This window comes from Cavia porcellus, unplaced genomic scaffold (genome assembly GCF_034190915.1).
Source record: "Cavia porcellus strain 051 isolate PalLab524CR breed Dunkin Hartley unplaced genomic scaffold, mCavPor4.1 scaffold_38, whole genome shotgun sequence".
Classification (NCBI taxonomy): Eukaryota; Metazoa; Chordata; class Mammalia; order Rodentia; family Caviidae; genus Cavia; species Cavia porcellus.
Genome location: NW_026947521.1, coordinates 2,745,436 through 2,763,549, shown reverse-complemented (window position 1 = coordinate 2,763,549; position 18,114 = coordinate 2,745,436).

Below are 18,114 nucleotides of genomic sequence, written 5' to 3'. Positions count from 1 at the left end.
ACCCGTACATGCCAAGGTCTGAGGCCTGTTGAGGTCCGATCAGCAGCTGCCGCAGGGACCTCCGCGGTAGGGTGCTATTTCCACCGCAGCTCTGTCAGTCCTGGGCCTGGAGCGCACGGTCTGGCTGCAGTGTCTGCAGCGCCGGGCCTGCAGTCCTCCTGTTGGCCACCGAGTGGCGCAGTGATGCAAGGTTCTCAGCTGCTGCTGCTGGGTCTTGGGACTGGAACTCAGCTTTACCCCGAGTGGGCACAGGGCAGCTGCCTGAGCTCCCTCAGCAGAGTGGAGCTGGGGTTCGACTCCGGTACTAGGGGGCCAGTGAGAAGGGATGCCGTCTCGAGGCCCAAGCAATGTCTGCCTAGGGCTCTGTGGACACACACACACACACACACACACACACACACACACACACACACACACGAGCATGCACATGCACGCACTTGAAGCAGGACAGGATGCATCACACCTGCTCAGTGCACCATGAGATGCAGTTCCTACACTCAGGGCCTCGCAAGCCCAGAGGGTAGGCCTGGCCAGGCCCCACTGTGGAGGGCACAGACCACGGCTCCAAACCTAGGCTGAACTACAGTGGGGGAGCCATTTCCCAGCATCTCGCAGGGAGTGGAGACAACCAAGTAGTTTTGGTCTGGACTTTCGTGTCCTCAGATGTGGGTTCAGGGGCCTGCGTTTGCCGGGGAGCCGTGCAACCCTCACAGAAGTGGGCAGTACTGCTGTGAGCATTTCACAGCTGTCTCCACTTTTGGCTTCTTCCATCAGTGTTTGCTTTTGCACCGACATTTTTGTCGTTTGTTAATTCTTACAGGCATCCGTTGCACACCTGGTGTGTGCTAGCCTAACTCAGAGGAAATGGCAAATCCTGCTTACTTAGGGCAAGTCAGACCCTGGGGAAGCCCCCTTGTGGCCAAGCAGCTACCAGCTGTGAATGTGGATTTAGCAGGCTGTTTGGGGTGAGGCTGGCTGGGCTTTGGGGTCTGTGGGATGGGAGCCGCCTGGCTGGGCGCTGATGGGAGAGGTGTGTCGTCCATGGCAGGGCGCTGGGTCAGAATGGGGAGAACTAGCGCCTTGGCACACAGACAGAACTCACACCCTCAGCCTCCACCACTGCTGGTCCATTCTCTGTGTCAACTAAAGAAAGCTTTCCACAGTCATTTCCTACAAAACACCCTCACCACGCTTAGACCAAGTTGGGTGGGAAGTTAAACTGAGCTGGGGCAGACTGGCCATGGAGACCCCCGGGGTGGGCTGCTGGTGCTGGGCGAAGCTGTGAGGCATCTACTTTCTCTGGTCCAGGGTGGGCTGAAATGCAGGAGGCCGGGCTATGGTCCCCGGCTCTGCCTGGCTGCAGGCCCAGCCAGGTGCTGTCCTCCTGAGGTCCTGATGCTGCGTCTTTCCCCCAGCTGCAGTCCCTGAGGGCAGTATGACCTCTAGCAGCAGCACAGGAAGACCCTATTCCTGTCCAGGGGACTCCAGGGCGTCAGTGGGGACTGGTGTAACTCATTGCCCATCTAGGTGTTTCCAGGAGTCCCTGCTCCTGGTGAGGAGCTGCTGCTGAAGCCCAGGTTTTTGTCCTCCTCACAAAGCCATGGGGGTGACTCAGCTCTCACCTCTGCAGACATCCGCCTACCTCGGCCTCCTCTCTGCTCCCCACAGGCCTGGGGCAGCAAATCTTTCCTGATCCCTTCCCTCCACCCAATCCCACTTTCCTAAGTTTCCATGAAGCAGGTGACAGTGTGGGCACTGTGGGTGGAAGCGTCTGCTTCCAGATCATAGCTCACTTGCTAGAATGAGCGATGGATCTATGGATGGATTCTTAGCTGAGTGGGCTGCTGAGAGGCGGGGCCTGGTTGGAGGAAGTGGGTCATGAGGCTGTGACCCTAGGGACTATCTCTGGGCCCTGGCCCCTTCTGTTCTGACTCCCCTCTGCCTTCTCACATGCCAGGAGGTGAACGACTTTCCTGCCCCACACTCTCTGGCCCTGACATTCCCACCTTGGAGCCAGGCAGCCACGGACTGAGCTCTCTGAAACCATGAGCCAAAAATCGGTCCTCTACCTTGCAGTTGCAGATGTTGGGCATTTTGTCCCGGGGTGGGAAGATGGTCCCCACCGCCCCTCTGGAAATATTTCCTCAGGAGGCTTTGTCTGGGTCCACTGTGCTGTCTGAGGGTCACTGCCACCCACCCTCTCTGACTCCCAGAATTCCGGGAGTGTCCTTAGCACCACTGGGGCTCGCCTCCCTGTGGGGCCAGCTGATACAGTCAGGAGTCTCCTCCATCTATGTCCCAGTGGGCTTCGGGGACCCAGTGGAAGCCTAGCTGTGATAGCTTTAAGGAGCCCTCAGGTCAGTATGGGGAATCAGGCTGGTCTGGACTAGGCTGTGTTCTGGTGTCTATGACATAGGTTTCTGTGGGCTCCTTGGATGGGCAGTGCCAGCCCTCCTTGGGCTTCTTCACATCTGTATGAGCATCCAGTTGCCAATTTGTCCCCATCCACAATTCTTCATGGAGCACTTGCTACATCCCCGTACTGGGCCAGTGCTGGAGAACAGTGATGACACAGGACAAAGAACACGGCGTCCATTGAGGGGCATCCAGGGGCTTCTGTTTCCCTGCGGCACCTGGATTTATCTCCCTGGACCCAGTCTGTTTGTCCCCTCCTGCCATTGCCTGCTGATGGTCACACTGAGTTTCTCTTCTTTCGCTTCTTTGAGGCAATGTGTTCCATGACCACCTTTGAGCCTCCATCTCTCCAGCCTTCTGCTCCTCTGGACACCTGACTTTTAAATCTCCCTCCTGCATCAGTGCTTCTATCCCTAACCCACCCATCGGGGCACAGGGAGAGCCAGAAGCCAAGGCAGCGTGCTCTTCCCTGCTGAGAACTCAGCCCCCCGGGGTGGGTGTCACTGTCTGCACCGAAGCTGGGGTACGGTCTGAGGGAGACCTGGAGAAGATGATCGGGTTCAGCAGGTCAGGGAGTGACATTGACTCCCTGCTTTCCACAGTGGCTAGCTTCCTAGACCAGGATCTCCGCTTCCCTTTGCGTGATCTGAGGCCAGGTTTTCTGGGTAGGTCATCAGGGACACTCAGGGAAAGTACCTTCCTCCCCAAGGCCTCCCACACCTACTCAGATCATGTCAAGGACACCAGCACCTCCTTTCAGTTGTTTTCCTCACTCTGATACCCATGCTGGCCTGGAACACCTGGGCTCTGGTGAGCCCCTTGCCCCAGCCTCCCTGGCAGCTGCAACTACAGGTACACACAACCACGCCTTGTAAAGAATTCTGTTCTTCACATAAAGAGCTTAAAAAAGTTAGTCCTGCCAGATTTAAAGACCCAGTCCAAAAATGGGCATCTGAGATGAACACACTCCTGTCAGATGAAGAAATACAGACAGCAAATAAATACGTGAAAAATGTTCACCATCACTGGTCACTTGAGAGTTGCAAATTAAAACAACACCGAGATTCCACCTCACCCCAGAAAGAATGGCTGTTACCAAGAAATCAACCACTAACAAATGCTGGAGGGCCTGTGGGGAAAAAGGAACCCTTCTTCACTGTTGGTGGGAGTGTAGACTGGTACAACCACTGTGGAAATCAGCATGGAGATTCCTCAAAAAACTAGGATTGGAGGTCTTCTGCAACTCAACTATTCCCCTTCTGGGCATCTTCCCAAAAGAATTAAAAACATCATACCACTGTGATATATGTACACCCATGTTTATAGCAGCACAGTTTATAATAGCCAGATCTTGGAAACAACCTAAATGCTCAGTGACTGAGGAATGGATAAAAAAATGTATTTTTATGCAATGGAGCACTACTCAATCATAAAGAAGGACAAACCAGAGACTTTTTTTTTTTTTTTTAAGAGGAAAAAGAGAAAAACACAAAACAAACCAAAGCGGCGTAAGGGTACACGCAATACAGAACTACAAAAAAAACAAAACAAAACAAAACAAAAAAACATAACAGTAAGAAATCACCTGCTAGTAGATTACACACTATCTTCTTGAAAATAGTTCCTCAAATCACAGTATCAAAGAACACAAGGTGGACATTCAAACAGGGAGACTGCAAACAGCTGTGTTCAATGTTCCAAAAACATTGATAAAGTCAGCTATTTAACACCCCCAAACACACTTGCTGTTATATCCGTTAGAGCTCTTTTTCTTTTTTGTTTCCCTCTCTTTTTTACAACAAAATTTACACATCTTGGATTTTATTACTCCTTAGTGCTTATTACTTTCTTTGGGGGGGGGGAAGAATACAGTCAAATATGGCAAAACAAAGCTGTCAGTCAATACCAAGGATAGACATAGCACATGGTGTAGAACAGAGTACAAGTTTATCAACAATGGTTATCAACGTTGTCCCTTGTTTCCTTAAAAAGAATTGTCTATCTTATTAGATATTATAAAGTTGGACAAAACAGTAGAGAACAAGACCAATAAAACTTAGGCATTGTAAACATTACAGGACTTCCAAAGAAGACAATAGTCAAACCAGAATGGGTATCTTAGTGAATCTTATTGTCTTCAAAGTAGTTGCCTATGTCTTCAAACTTGCTACTATCATATAGAATGGAACAGAGTCTAATCAGTCAAAACAAGATCGTGGGAGTACTACAGGACTTCAAAACAAGTTAATAGGAAATCGAAAAGAGTTACTATTTATATATCCTAATTTTTTTGAATTTTTTGTTTAAGACAAACATAAGAAATGACTAAATAATTTTTTTGAAACAATAAGGGGGAGATTGAGATAAAACAGGACATAACAATATAACACTAGAGGTCACAGCATGACTGTTTCAACAACCTAGTACTTCACCACCTTATAACCTGACTTAATAGTAGTTACCATAGTGTCTTTTTCCTTGAAATATTTGGATAAAACTTCATATACTCTAGCTTCAAATATTTTCATATCAAGAAGCCCAGAATAAAGCCTTTCTAATTAATGAGTGAAAACTTTATAAGGTTTCAAGGCCACCTAATGGGGAATCATGATTACCACATATTTTTATATATTTGAATCATTATTTACATTAGGGAAACTATTCGGTATTCACACATGCGAGATTGATTTATTTCACTAATGAGTATGGTCTCAAGCTGCGCCCATTTATTGATAAATATCTCAATGTGATCCTTCTTTATAGCTGAATAATACTCCATTGTATAGAAATACCACAACTTTTTTATCCATTCCTCAGTTGATGGGCACTTGGGTTGTTTCCAAGATCTGGCGATTACAAATTGTGCTGCTATAAACATAGGTGCACATATATCACTGTGGTATGATGCTTTCAGTTCTTCTGGGAATATGCCTAGAAGTGGAATAGCTGGAATAAATGGGATTTCCAGTCCCAACTTTTTGAGAAATCTCCAGACAATCTCCACAAAGGCTGTACCAGTCTACACTCCCACCAGCAGTGCAGGAGAGTTCCTTTTTCCCCACAGCCTCTCCAGCATTTGTTGTCGGTTTTCTTGATCCTGGCCATTCTTTCAGGAGTGAGATGGTATCTCAGTGTGGTTTTAATTTGCATTTCTCTAATGACCAATGATGATGAGCATTTTTTTCATGTATTTATTTGCCATTTGCATTTCTTCATCTGAGAATTGCGTATTCATCTCAGATGCCCATTTTTGGATTGGATCTTTGAATTTCGGAGGTCTGAGTTTTTTTAATTCTTTATATGTTTTAGACAAGAGGCCCTTGTCTGAGAGAGAGTTCACTAAAATCTTTTCCCAGTTTGTGGGTTTTCTTTTCACTATGCTGGAGATTTCTTTTGACATGCAGAAACTTTTTAATAAGAAGTGGTCCCAGTTATTGATTCTGGGAAGTATTTCCCGTGCGGTTTGAGTCCTGTTCATGAATTCTTTACCTACTCCTATGTCTCCAAGGTTTCTACCTATTTTGTCTTCCAATAGATTTAATGTTTCTGTTTTAATATTCAGATCTTTGACCCATTTAGATTTTAATTTAGTACATGGTGATAGACATGGGTCTAGCTTTAGTTTTCGGCAAATGGAGAGCCAGTTTTTCCAGCACCATTTATTAAAGAGACTGTCGTTCTTCCAGTGAACCTGCTTGGCTCCTTTATCAAAAATAAGGTGGTTGAGTGTGTTCGTAGTTGTGGTTGTATCTTCTAATCTATTCCACTGACCTTCAGCTCTGTTTTGATTCCAATACCATGTTGATTTTACTACTGTTGCTTTGTAGTATAACTTCAAGTCAGGGATTGTGATGCCTCCTGCTTTGTCTTTGCTGCTTAGAATTGCCTTTGCGATTCTAGGTCTCTTCTGGTTCCAGATGAAATTTAGGAGTGATTTCTCTAGATCTATAAGGTATGTTGATGGTATTTCTATTGGGATTGCATTGAATCTGTATAACAGTTTTGGGAGAATGGCCATTTTCACAATGTTTGTTCTTCCTATCCATGAGCAAGGGATGTCTTTCCATTTTCTGAGATCATATTCAATTTCCTTTTTCAGTGTATTATAATTTTCACTGTATAAGCCTTTCACTTCTTTCGTAAGAGTAATTCCTAAATATTTCATTTTTTTGCTTGCTAATGTGAATAGTCCAGTTTCTCTTATTTCCCTCTCTGTAATTTTGTTGTTCGTGTATAGGAATGCTATTGATTTCTGAGTATTGATTTTGTATCCAGCCACATTACTGAATTTATTTATTGTATCTAAGAGTATTTCAATGGAGTTTAGGGGGTCTTCTATGTAGAGTATCATGTCATCTGCAAACAATGATAATTTAACTTCTTCTTTTCTTATCTTTACCCCTTTTATTTCTCTTTCTTGCCTAATTGCTCTGGCTAGTACTTCCAGTACTATATTAAATAGGAGTGGTGATAAAGGACATCCTTGTCTTGTACCCGATTTTAAAGTAAAGGCTTTCAATTTTTGGCCATTTAGTATGATGCTGGCTGTTGGTTTGTCATAAATGGCCTTTATTATATTGAGGTAAAGACCATTTATTCCAATTTTCTGTAAAGTTCTTATCATGAATAAGTGTTGGACCTTATCGAAGGCTTTTTCTGCATCTATAGAGATGATCATGTGATTCTTATTTTTGGCTTTATTGATATGGTGGATTACATTTATTGATTTGCGTATGTTGAACCATCCTTGCATTCCTGGGATGAATCCCACTTGGTCATGGTGTATAATCTTCTTGATGATTTGCTGGATCCTATTTGCCAATATTTTATTGAGGATTTTTGCATCTGTGTTCATTAGGGAGATCGGTCTATAGTTCTCTTTTATAGTTGGGTCTTTCTCAGGTTTTGGTACTAGAGTAATATTTGCTTCCAGGAATGACTTAGGAAGGATTGCTTCCCTTTCAATTCCATTGAATAGTTTGAGGAGTGTCAGCATTAGGTCTTCTTTATATTTCTTGTAGAATTCTGCAGTGAGTCCATCTGGGCCTGGGCTCTTCTTGGTGGGCAAGGACCCAATTACATTTTCAATTTCATTAGCAGAGATTGGGTTATTCAACAGTTTTATATCCTCTTGATCTAGCTTTGGTACTTCATATGCTTCTAAGAATCTGTCTATTTCTTCTGTGTTATCAAACTTTTGAGAGTAAAGGTTTTCGAAATAGGTGTTGATGATCCTCTGTATTTCTATTGGGTCTGTAGTGATTTCTCCTTTTTCATTTCTTATTGCATGAATTTGAGCTTTTTCTTTCCTTTTTTTTAATAAGGTTGGCTAGGGGCTTATCGATTTTATTTATTCTTTCAAATAACCAACTCTTTGATTCATTGATTCTTTGGATTGTTTTCTTAGTCTCTATTGCATTGATTTCTGCTCTGATTTTTATAATTTCCTCTCTTCTTTTGGCTTTGGGCTTGACTTGCTCTTCTTTTTCTAGCTGTTTGAGGTGTAGCATCAAGTTATTTATTTGTATTCGTTCTGCTTTCCTGATGTGGGAACTCAGTGCAATAAATTTTCCTCTCAGAACGGCTTTCATTGCATCCCACAGATTCCGGTAAGTTGTATCTGCATTTTCATTTTCTTTTAGGTATTGTTTAATTTCTTCTTTAATTTCTTCTGTGACCCACTGATTACTCAAGAGTGTGTTATTTAGTTTCCATGTGTTTGCGGAATTTTTGCAGTATCCTTTGTCATTAATTTCTAATTTCAGAGCGCTATGATCCAATAATATGCAAGGGATGATTTCAACTCTTTTGCATTTGCTTAAATATGTTCTGTGAGCTAATATATGGTCTATTTTAGAAAATGATCCATGTACTGCTGAGAAGAATGTGTATTCTGATGTTGTTGGGTGGAACATTCTGTATATGTCTATCAAACCCATTTGTTCACAGGTGTGATTCAGTTCTGTTATTTCTTTGCTCATTTTCTGTCTGGTTGATCTGTCCCTTGGTGTCAGTGGTGTATTAAGGTCTCCTGTTACAATTGTGTTACTGATAATTTGAGTTTTCATTTCTGTTAATAATTGTTTTATATAACTGGGTGCTCTGGAGTTTGGTGCGAATATATTTAAGATAGTTATCTCTTCCTCTTGGAGTTTTCCCCTTACGAGTATGTAGTGACCTTCTTTGTCCTTTATGGTCATTGTTGGTTTAAAGTTCACGTTGTCTGCAAACAGAATGGCTACTCCTGCCTTTTTTTGGATTCCTGCTGCATGAAGAATTGTTTTCCATCCTTTGACTTTCAGTCTGTGAGTATCTTTCTGGGTTAGATGGGTTTCCTGTAAACAGCATATGGTTGGATTTTGTTTCTTGATCCATTCTGCTAGTCTGTTTCTTTTGATTGGTGCATTGAGACCATTTACATTAATGGTTATTACTGTTAAATGCTGGACGAAGAGCCTGCTTTTTTGGGCACCATCTCATGGCTTTTGGGTTCAGACCCTTCAGTCCTCCACTGCAGACTCCTCGGCCTCCTGAGATGGGCTGGACCCATCTAGGCCATGGCGTAGGGCTCCAGGCCTTCGACTGGATTGTTTGGGTTCTGCATTTGACTGTGTGTGTGTGTGGGGGGGCGGATACGGCCAGCTAATCTTGTAAACATCTGTGTCCTGTGCCTTAAATCTGTTTCTTTTGCAAATTCTGAGTAGGACAATAACAATAAAGACGGGACATAAAACAGGTAGAGGCAAGAGCAGGACGAAGAGCCTGCTTTCCGCCGGCTGCTGAAACAAATCACCTGTTTCCTACGCTAAAGGTGGCACGGGGAAGCAAGGAAGCGAACGCTAATTGGGACCATAAGGAATTCCTTTGGGTTAGGAGAAAACAAAAACCTTACAAGGAACGAGCCCGGCTCACACCGCGTGTCTGAGAGGGAAGAGGAGCTGGAAACAAAATGGGACATATTGTCCAAATTAGGGAGAGGAGCAGGAAAAGCCCAGAGCAGAGGGGTTGGTCCGTCTCCAGCCTTAAATGTTGATGCTAGTTACAAGGACCCAGGGGTGTGCAAGGCCACTCTGTGTGTGCCACTGTATATGCCCCAAAAAGAAAAAGAGAAGATTCTTAATCAACCTGGCCCTACCCAAAAAGGAGGAGTGGATTAGTTGGGGTTCCCTAGAGAGTATAGACAGACAAAAAGACACACACACACACACACACACACACACACACACACACACACACGCAGCTGGCCCGCGTGGTTGCCAGTTGATTGGGGATTGAAGCAACTGTGGATGTTGTAGCTTGATTCCAAGGGGGGCAGTCTGGGGGAGAGGATTCCTATACTCGGCGGGTGGGGAACCTCAGGCTTTGTTCCTAAGTCCTTCCATTTGATTGGGTGAGACCCAATCTTATTATGGAGAATAATCTTATTTATGTGTAGTTTATTCATTTAAATGTTGATCTCACCTAAAAAATACCTGCAGGACACCGAGGCTGTTGTTCGGGTGAGCCACTGGCACTGGAGCTTAGCCCAGACAATGCACGAAGCAAATCATCACAAGGCCCTGGTCACGGCTGGTACGAGACCACTGGGTATGCCAGTGAGTCCGGGCTGAAGGGCTGCCCGGAGACAGTGGAGGGAGTGCTTAAAATTAGCGTGCAGAGGTAGACGGGGTCCTAGTCCATGTGGGCCATTGTAATCAATGCTGCAGATGGGGGGGGGGGCTCATCACAGTGGGAGTTTATGTCTCAGGGCTCCAGATGTGGGAAATCCCGGGTGAAGGTGCTGGCAGAACTGGTGAGGACATGATTTCTGGTTCATAGCTGGCTGTCTTCCTGCTGCGTCCTCACATGAGGGGAGCAGCACAGGTCTCTCCTGGGCCTTTGCTATCAAGCTCATTTCGAGGGTATCTTCATTAGGACCCCACACCTCCCCAGGTCTGTGACTTCCAAGTCCTGCCATGGCAGAGGCAAAGTTTTAACACGTGGGTTTTCAGCTGTGGAAGATGGGGTGATATTGATCTTCAGGATATGGACCATTTATCATCAGTCTTTATCGAGGAAAGCTAGTTGACCCCATACTAAATGAGACACAAATGTGTAGGAGAGACCTGTGAAGCACCTCCAGATTACAGTCCTTTGGGGTACAGCTAAGGGCCTTAGATAATCCTAGGGATGTGATTGCTCAATTCTTCAGGAATTTTGGAGATTGGAGCACTGAAGTCCAGCTTTTCAGAGAGGGCACACACTGCATTGAAGGCCTGGCAGGTTTATACAAGACATTCCAAGCCAGGGGTTGGGACCCTTGGCATGAAAGAGGCCCAGCCTGGGAGCCAGGCTGGGGTCACAGACTCCCCAGTTCTGGCCGCCTCCCCAGTGCCGCCCACCCAACCCTGGGTGTGGTGTTGGGTCACACTCTGTCTTGTCTCTGCTTGCAGGTGGACAGAGCCCAAGGATCCCAAGGCCGGGTATCTGGAGCTAAAAGGACTCAGGCCGGAGGTCTCACCTATGTACCTTTACTCCACAGTGAGAGCCTCCAGCGGTGACAGTGGTTGAACCTGGCCAACCTGCTATTTCAGTTTGTCCTATATGTGCTACATTTTTAAATGGCAAAGAAGAAAATACAAAGACACAGTCTTTTTAGTGACATGACAATGACATGGAATGTCGCTCATCAGTAGAGTTTTGTTGAACTCAGCCGCACCCCTGCATCTGTGCTAGGGTGTGTACAGCTGATTTTGTGTTCCTGTGGCAGGGCTGCTGGATCGGAGACTTCGGATCGCCAAAGCATGGGGTTTGCTCTTTCACCGGGAAGTTTTCTGGTTCTTCTCTCCAGTCCCTCGGGTAGCTTTGAGGGCTCCTATGTTAACAGGTACTGGAAAAGTCGTACTGGAAAGTGGATGTGGCAATCTAAGACTTGGGGGCCAGGTGCAGAGAAACGTTTCTCTCAGTGGTGTGGCTGGAAGGAAGGGATGCATGGATGGAGGGAAAGAAGTGGAGGTGGGACGGAGGAGGGCAATGCAAGACGCCTCGAGGTGACTGAATTCCATTCAGGCTCTTAGACCTGGAGTCCAGTTTTCACGAGGGCACTTGCAAAGTTCCCAATGACATCTTTGCAAGGCTCCAACAGAAAGTGTGGATTCGGTGGTGACAGTGAGAGGTCTGTGTTGTGGGCTGGTCCCCTGGTCCTCACGGGACTTGGTCAGTGAAATGCTGCCAAGCCCTGGTGTCCAGTGACATGTTCCAGGGCTGTGCCTTTGCACCAAAGCTTCACACCAGACGTTGGGACAGAGATGCAGAGACACACTCACTGTGTCCTAAGCAAAATTACTAGTGGTAGACATCAGCCGTTCATATTGACAGGCCACGGCATTTCCTGTTAACAGCGAAAATATTGTGATGCAAGGATGTGACAAGATGAGGGCCCAAAATGCGATCTGATGACTAAGAAGAGACCCGTGAGGCTGTGACTGTGACACAGGACAGGACTTCTATTGTGTTGGGGAGTGGTGCAGGAGTCCTGGGCTTCATGTTAAGAAAGACCTTAGGAAGCGGGTTACCCCAGCAGAGCCCAAGGGACTGGGGCAGCTGTGCAGGTCACATTCCACTGTCCCGGATTGGTGGCTGTGTGTGTGTGTGTAGCTTTCTAAGAGGCCCTGGAAGTGGGAAGCGGTGGGTGGGGGTGTTCCTGCACATGTGTGGTGAATAACAATCCCCAGGTGCCCGGAGAGATGCGAGGAGGGTGAACAGGACAGGAAGTGAACCTGGGTGGGTGGGAGGAAGCCTTTCATATTCTTACTGCTCCATGACTCAGGGACCGAGGGAGGAGACACAATCCCAGCAGCAGAGCCCTGGGGGCCAGGCGCTGGGAATGCAATGGGGAGACGCTGGCTTGGAAGGGCTTGGAAGAGAGGGCGTGATGTCCAGTTCCTGGTCCCAGCTACCCTGCTCCCAGTGACATGCCAGGGAGTTCTGCCTGGTGGTGATGCTGGAAGGCTGGGCGTGGCGGTGGCTGCGGCTCACTCCCCAGGTGGGGAAGTCCTAGGCACCTTGTCCTTCCCTGGAGGAAACCAGTTCTGGAAAAGGGACAGGGACATTGCCAGCCTGTCCCAGTCCAGGCTGTGATCCTCTGGACTCTCAGCACCTAAGATAAAGGTTGCATTCCAAAGTAGCTCCTGGGGGCCAGGAGCCAGTGGGGTCCTCCTGTCCTGAACCCAGCAGCCCCTTGGTCACAGGGGAGACCCTGGGGGTTCACAGCCTCCTCTCACTTCCCTCCCAGACCCTAAACTGGATCCCAGCAGCTCTGACGGATGCAGCTCATTATTCTGCAGCAGCTGACTTGAGATCTGAAATCAATCGGGTATCACATACTTGGTCCTCGGTTTGACACGGGATTTCAAAGGTACAACGCTGCTCAGAAATGACACGGTGTCTCCTAATTATGAAAGTCTGTCGTTGCTGTTCAGTCTAGAGTGACTTGGCTCTAGGATTTTCTTTTTTCTTGTTTTTTTTGGTCAGGGTTAGCATACAGTAGGATTATTGTAAAATTGCTTTGGAAGAATGTATTTCATCAGTCAACTATGAGTGTGCTTATTATTGGAGTTTTGAGGCAATTTAAGAGGGAGGATAAATTAGCAGGGACCCTGGAGGCCTCCGGGGAAACCTGCCCACCCTGGTCCCAGGCTGCCTGCTCGCTGGAGCCAGTCAACTCTCTCCCTGGCAAGGCTGGAGCTCTTCTGTCCTTCCCACTGGTCATGATCATTAACGGTTTGGGGACTGGCAGAGGCTAGTGGAAAACTCCAGCTGAGAGGCCGGGTGGAGGAGGGGTAGGAAGAGGCCCTGGAGAGGGGTTTCCTGAGGTGAGGGTCCCTCAGTTGCCGGTGGGAAGCCAGAAGCTTTGTTTGCTCCAGAGTGGAGAGCATGGATGCTGGAGTGAGTTTGCAGCCACTGACTGAGCTGCCAGCAGCTAAGGACTGGGAGCCCTCCTGGCCCATCCAGGCTGCTGCAGCAAACTCTGCAGCTGGGTGGCTTATAAACAACAGAAACCCTGTGTCACGGTTCTGGGGCCCTGGACATCCGAGGTCAAGGTCCTGGCAGGTCTGGTGTCCCCCATGGCCACTTCCTGGCTCAGGAGCCTCACGTGGCACCAGGCCCGAGGACCTCCTCAGTGGAGTCTCTCTTATAAAGAGACTAACACCCTCCAGGGGCCCACCTCTACACCCCATCACACAGCAGGGTTAGCGTCTAGCAGATGGATTTACAAGGCCACCAGTATCCACAAGGCTGAGCTGAACACTTTTCCTATTGACACACTCGGAGGCTTGCTGAGTCTCAGACACACTGCAGGGAACCAAAGAAGACCCTGCTGCATGGCTTCATTGGTCCTGCGGCCCCAGAAGAGGCCCAGCTTGAGGACAGCAGAGGGCTTAGGGGAGGAGAGGGACCACCAAGAACATGTCCTACAGAGATGCAAGTGGCTAATGAGGGTGTTGTAGAGGAGGCTCAGCTCCTACAGAGGCACCTCCTCAAGGATTTGAGCTCCATTTGTGTTAAGAAATTCAGTGACAGCCAGGTGAGGTGGCCCATGCCTGTAACCTCAGCATTTGGAGGCTGAGGCAGGAAGATCACAAATTTGAGTCAAGGGAATTTAGTGATGCCGTGTCTCACAGTAAGAATTACAAACGTGGACTGGGGGTATACCTCCCGTAAAACTGTGGGTTCAAACCCCAGTACCACTACCAGACCGACAGCCCTGTCTCTTGCAGGGGCAACAACCTTGTTTTCAGAGCATGTGGTGCCTTCAACCCTGAGACCCCACCAGCCCTCTCCGGACCAAGTGACAGGCAGGGGTGGCAGAGAGCCACACACTGCTGGTTACACAGGAACAGCTTCTGGGGCTGGAGTGCATGGCACCACTTTGGATGAGAGGACTTTTTCTAAGGAGCTTTTTCTTTTCTTTCTTTCTCTCCTCTTTTCTTTGGTGGCAAAGACCTCTTCACACTGAATATGAATATGCAGAGATGTCTCTGCACTGGGTCAGATTCATTCCTGGGACTCAAGTCCCCAGCACTTTCCTGCATCTTCAGTGGCACCTTAAATAGATTTTGCTTCATATGAAATGCAAAGCACTTCAGACTAGAAACGTTGCCCTGGTCTCTGATCTGGGCAAGGGTTCCCAAGCCTAGTGTTCATCTATTTTTTTTTCTTCAAAATACCTCCCAGCTAAGACCATAGATGGGGATCACAGCATAAGTACCTGCATAATAGATCACCCCAAATATTCTAGCAGGCATCTTCTCTCACTGGCCAGGAGGACTTGCAAGTGGAGTCTTCAAGGTCACTGCACTTTGATCCCGGAGAAAGGCTCTTGTAATTAAGATTATATCAGTGGGGCCAGGGATTTAGCTCAGTGGCATAAGCGCTTGCCTGGCAAGTGCAAGGTTGTGAGTTTGATCCCCAGTACAAAACAAAAACATTATGTCAGCGTTTCCATTACAAACCCTAGTGGAGAAATCCACCCCAAAGTACAGCTTGGTTTAGTGAGGTAAGCTCTGTCTCTGTCTCTCTGTCTCTCTGTCTCTCTGTCTCTCTCTCTGTCTCTCTGTTCCTCTGTCCCTCTGTCTCTCTGTCCCCCTGTCTCTCTGCGATTGTGAAGTGCTTTTCCCTGGGAAAAGTGAGAAAGAAAGAAGCAGAGGAAGCCGGCAGTGGCCTCTGTGCTGTGGGCTGCCTGTCAGGGAGCTGGACAGAGGGGCTGTGGCCCAGCAAAGTTGGGGGGTGCTTCTGAGTCTGGATTCAGTGCCCCCAAAACTGTCCTCTACCAACCCCAGTATCAGATTGCACCTGTGCTGAATGCTGCCTGCCTGCCCAACTCAATTAATATCCTGTGCTCTTGTTGCTTTTGGTATCTTCCACTGCCATAAACAGCTGCCCCTCAGCCACACCCCTCTGCCTTGGAGCCAGCTGATTACAGACTGAAACCTCCACAAACTGTGAACAAAATAAACCTTTTATTTCTTAATTCTAGGAAGCAAGTATTTTGTCTCAGTAATGAGAGAAAAGTAACTAAGACACTGGGATTTTTTTTAATCACTGCAGAAGAATCAAAGGAACTTGCAATCTGAGATGTAGGCTTTGAGCCTGGGATCTGCCATTTATTGGGTGACCAGTTACTTTCCCTCAGTGATCATTGTCTTACCTATTGTTCAACTGAATTCCTTGAGAACACCTTTATCCTTCCGTCTTTATGCAATGAAACATAATCTGTATTAGCATGCAAGCTATGTACCAGACTGAGGGGCATATTCTGTATAATAGCCAGTTATCAGCCAATCACAGTCCTTCATAGCCAGTTGATCAAACTGTGTTCATATGATGGCACAGCTATGACCAATCAGCTCACTGTTTCTATCCGTGGATGCTGCTTGCTCACTTGGTGAGGGAACTCTATGAACCCCATTTCTGGTTCTGGGGCTGCTCTTTCATGAATGATCCTCTGCTCAGTTAAACTCTGCTTGGGTGAACACTTCTGAAGTTTTTGATTTCACACTCTGTGTGTGCATGTGTGCGTGTGCGTGTGTGTGTGTGTGGAAGGGAAGAGTCCACTTCCTGTACAGATTTGCTGTTAGGAAGAACCTGGATAAGACCAGTGCTCACCCTGGTATGTCTGACCTATGCTGGTGATCTTTCGGGGATGGTGGAGCTCCTGGAGGTGATTTCCCCTTGATTCATTCCTGGAGTTGTTCTGCCCACCCAGGCCTTTGGCTGACCCCTGCCAAGGATGGCCGAATTCAAGAGGAGCTGGGACTCCTGGCTTCCTTGAAATTCCAAGGTCACTATAGGAGTGATGAGGAGGGGAATGTGACCGGGGTGCCCTGGGCCTGCCTTCTTGGGGCAGTCTGTTACAGGAAGAGTGAGGCAGGAAGTATCGGGACTAGGGAGAGGGAATGATGGGCGCCACAGGCCAGGAGACTGGGCCCTGGTATCACAGGCTAGGCCCCTTACCTGCGGGCCACAGGGCCTGTGGCTGTTTACTCTCTGCATTGGTGACACTGTCTCAGTGTATACAATAGGTGGTTATATACATTTTAAAATGGGGGAGAAGATAAAAAAATAAAAATATTAAGACTATATAGTTTTCTAAAAAATTGGTTTTGCTGGCTTGACATGTTCATTCCCCCAATCTGAGAAATATGTTGATGCATGAAACCCTGACAAGGTATAAAAGTAAATTACATTTGATGTAATTGGATAATCTTTATTTCTGACACTAACAGCGCACCTTTGGAATCTTCTAGAAAAAGAAAACTGAAACAAATCTGGCCGTTTTGATCACTATTGATAAGGAATTCCTTTAATTGTTTTTCCTTAATGTCAGTTGCAGGAGGACCTTGGAGAAATCATGGCAAAAACAGTCAGGAAAAACAAAATCTCCCTTGTCTCTTATGACTGCTTCAAACACATCTGCTGAAAACACTTCTACAGGTTGACTGTTTCTTCTCAACAAGAACAAACAGTTCCCCTCCTCTGCTCATCTTTCCCTTTTCATTTCCGACATTAATTCTCGTCACGGTGCCATTTTCTGGAAACCAAAATAAGTATTTCCTTGATGATAAGTATTGACACATGGTACATGGTCTGAGACTGACACAACACACCAGTTCAGGCTGGATGGTGCTTGTTATTTATTGCACCATCAGCACAGCTTTGCAACAGAATCCTGGTCTTAAATCAGCGATCCCACCCCAGACCCTAATGTGAGAGAAAGCCAGATGCTCTGGGAGCTTTCTTTATATTTCTTCCTTTGCTTGTTGAGCAGTGGGAAAATGGAGGCTTCACACTGAAAGCTCTGTGCTGCATAACTGTCGGATTGCTAATGATGCCGCCAAAGGCAGCCCCTGCCAGTGCTGCTTTGGCCTAATAAGCCTAATAAGCCGTTTAGCATTTGGAACTTATGGCCAGAGAACCTTAAGACTAAAAACTTTGCTGGAGTCTTTTGGGAAATGCGAAAGGGTCAGGATTTCAGGAAGTTGTTGGAGCTTCTTGGTTGACTAAGTTGATTGAAATCCACTGGGGGGTGCTTGTCAGGTGTTCTGCATTCAGCACAGACCTGGTCCCCTGATGAACTGCATCTGGATCAGGTGTGTGAACTCCTTCAATAATGCGGCTAGTGAGAGCCAGCGAGGTGCCAGGCACTGGGCTGCAGCCTGGTGGCAGACACAGGTGGAAATCCCGGAGCCTCACTGTAAGGACACCTACACTGGCAAGGCTGGCAGGAAAAGGCTAATCACAGTGCTTTGGTAAAGCTTCTGCCCTAGGGTAACAGGAAGGCGTTGGGTTATTCTGAGGCAGGTTGCCAGCCTGTTCCTCTAAGATGTGGGGTAAGCCCAGTTTCCAACAGGGTGGTTTCCCACAGTCCGCTTGGCTCACGTTTTCACAATAATTAACTAAAGTCCCCGTGAAGGAAGTGGATTTGAGTTCAGATTTTGAATGAAATGATCAATTGGTCAGGAGGCAGCTTGACATGCTGGAAGTGCCCTGTCCTGGCTCTCTTGATAGCCACAGAGCAAGTGACACACCAGGAAACTGGCTCAAGAGAGACAAAGACAAAAACCATGGTTGGTAAAACTGGCCCATTTCCATGGTGTGAGTCTTCCTGTTATGGCCACTGCAACCCTGCCTGGGGCTGCCTTGCAAAGTCCCTCATAT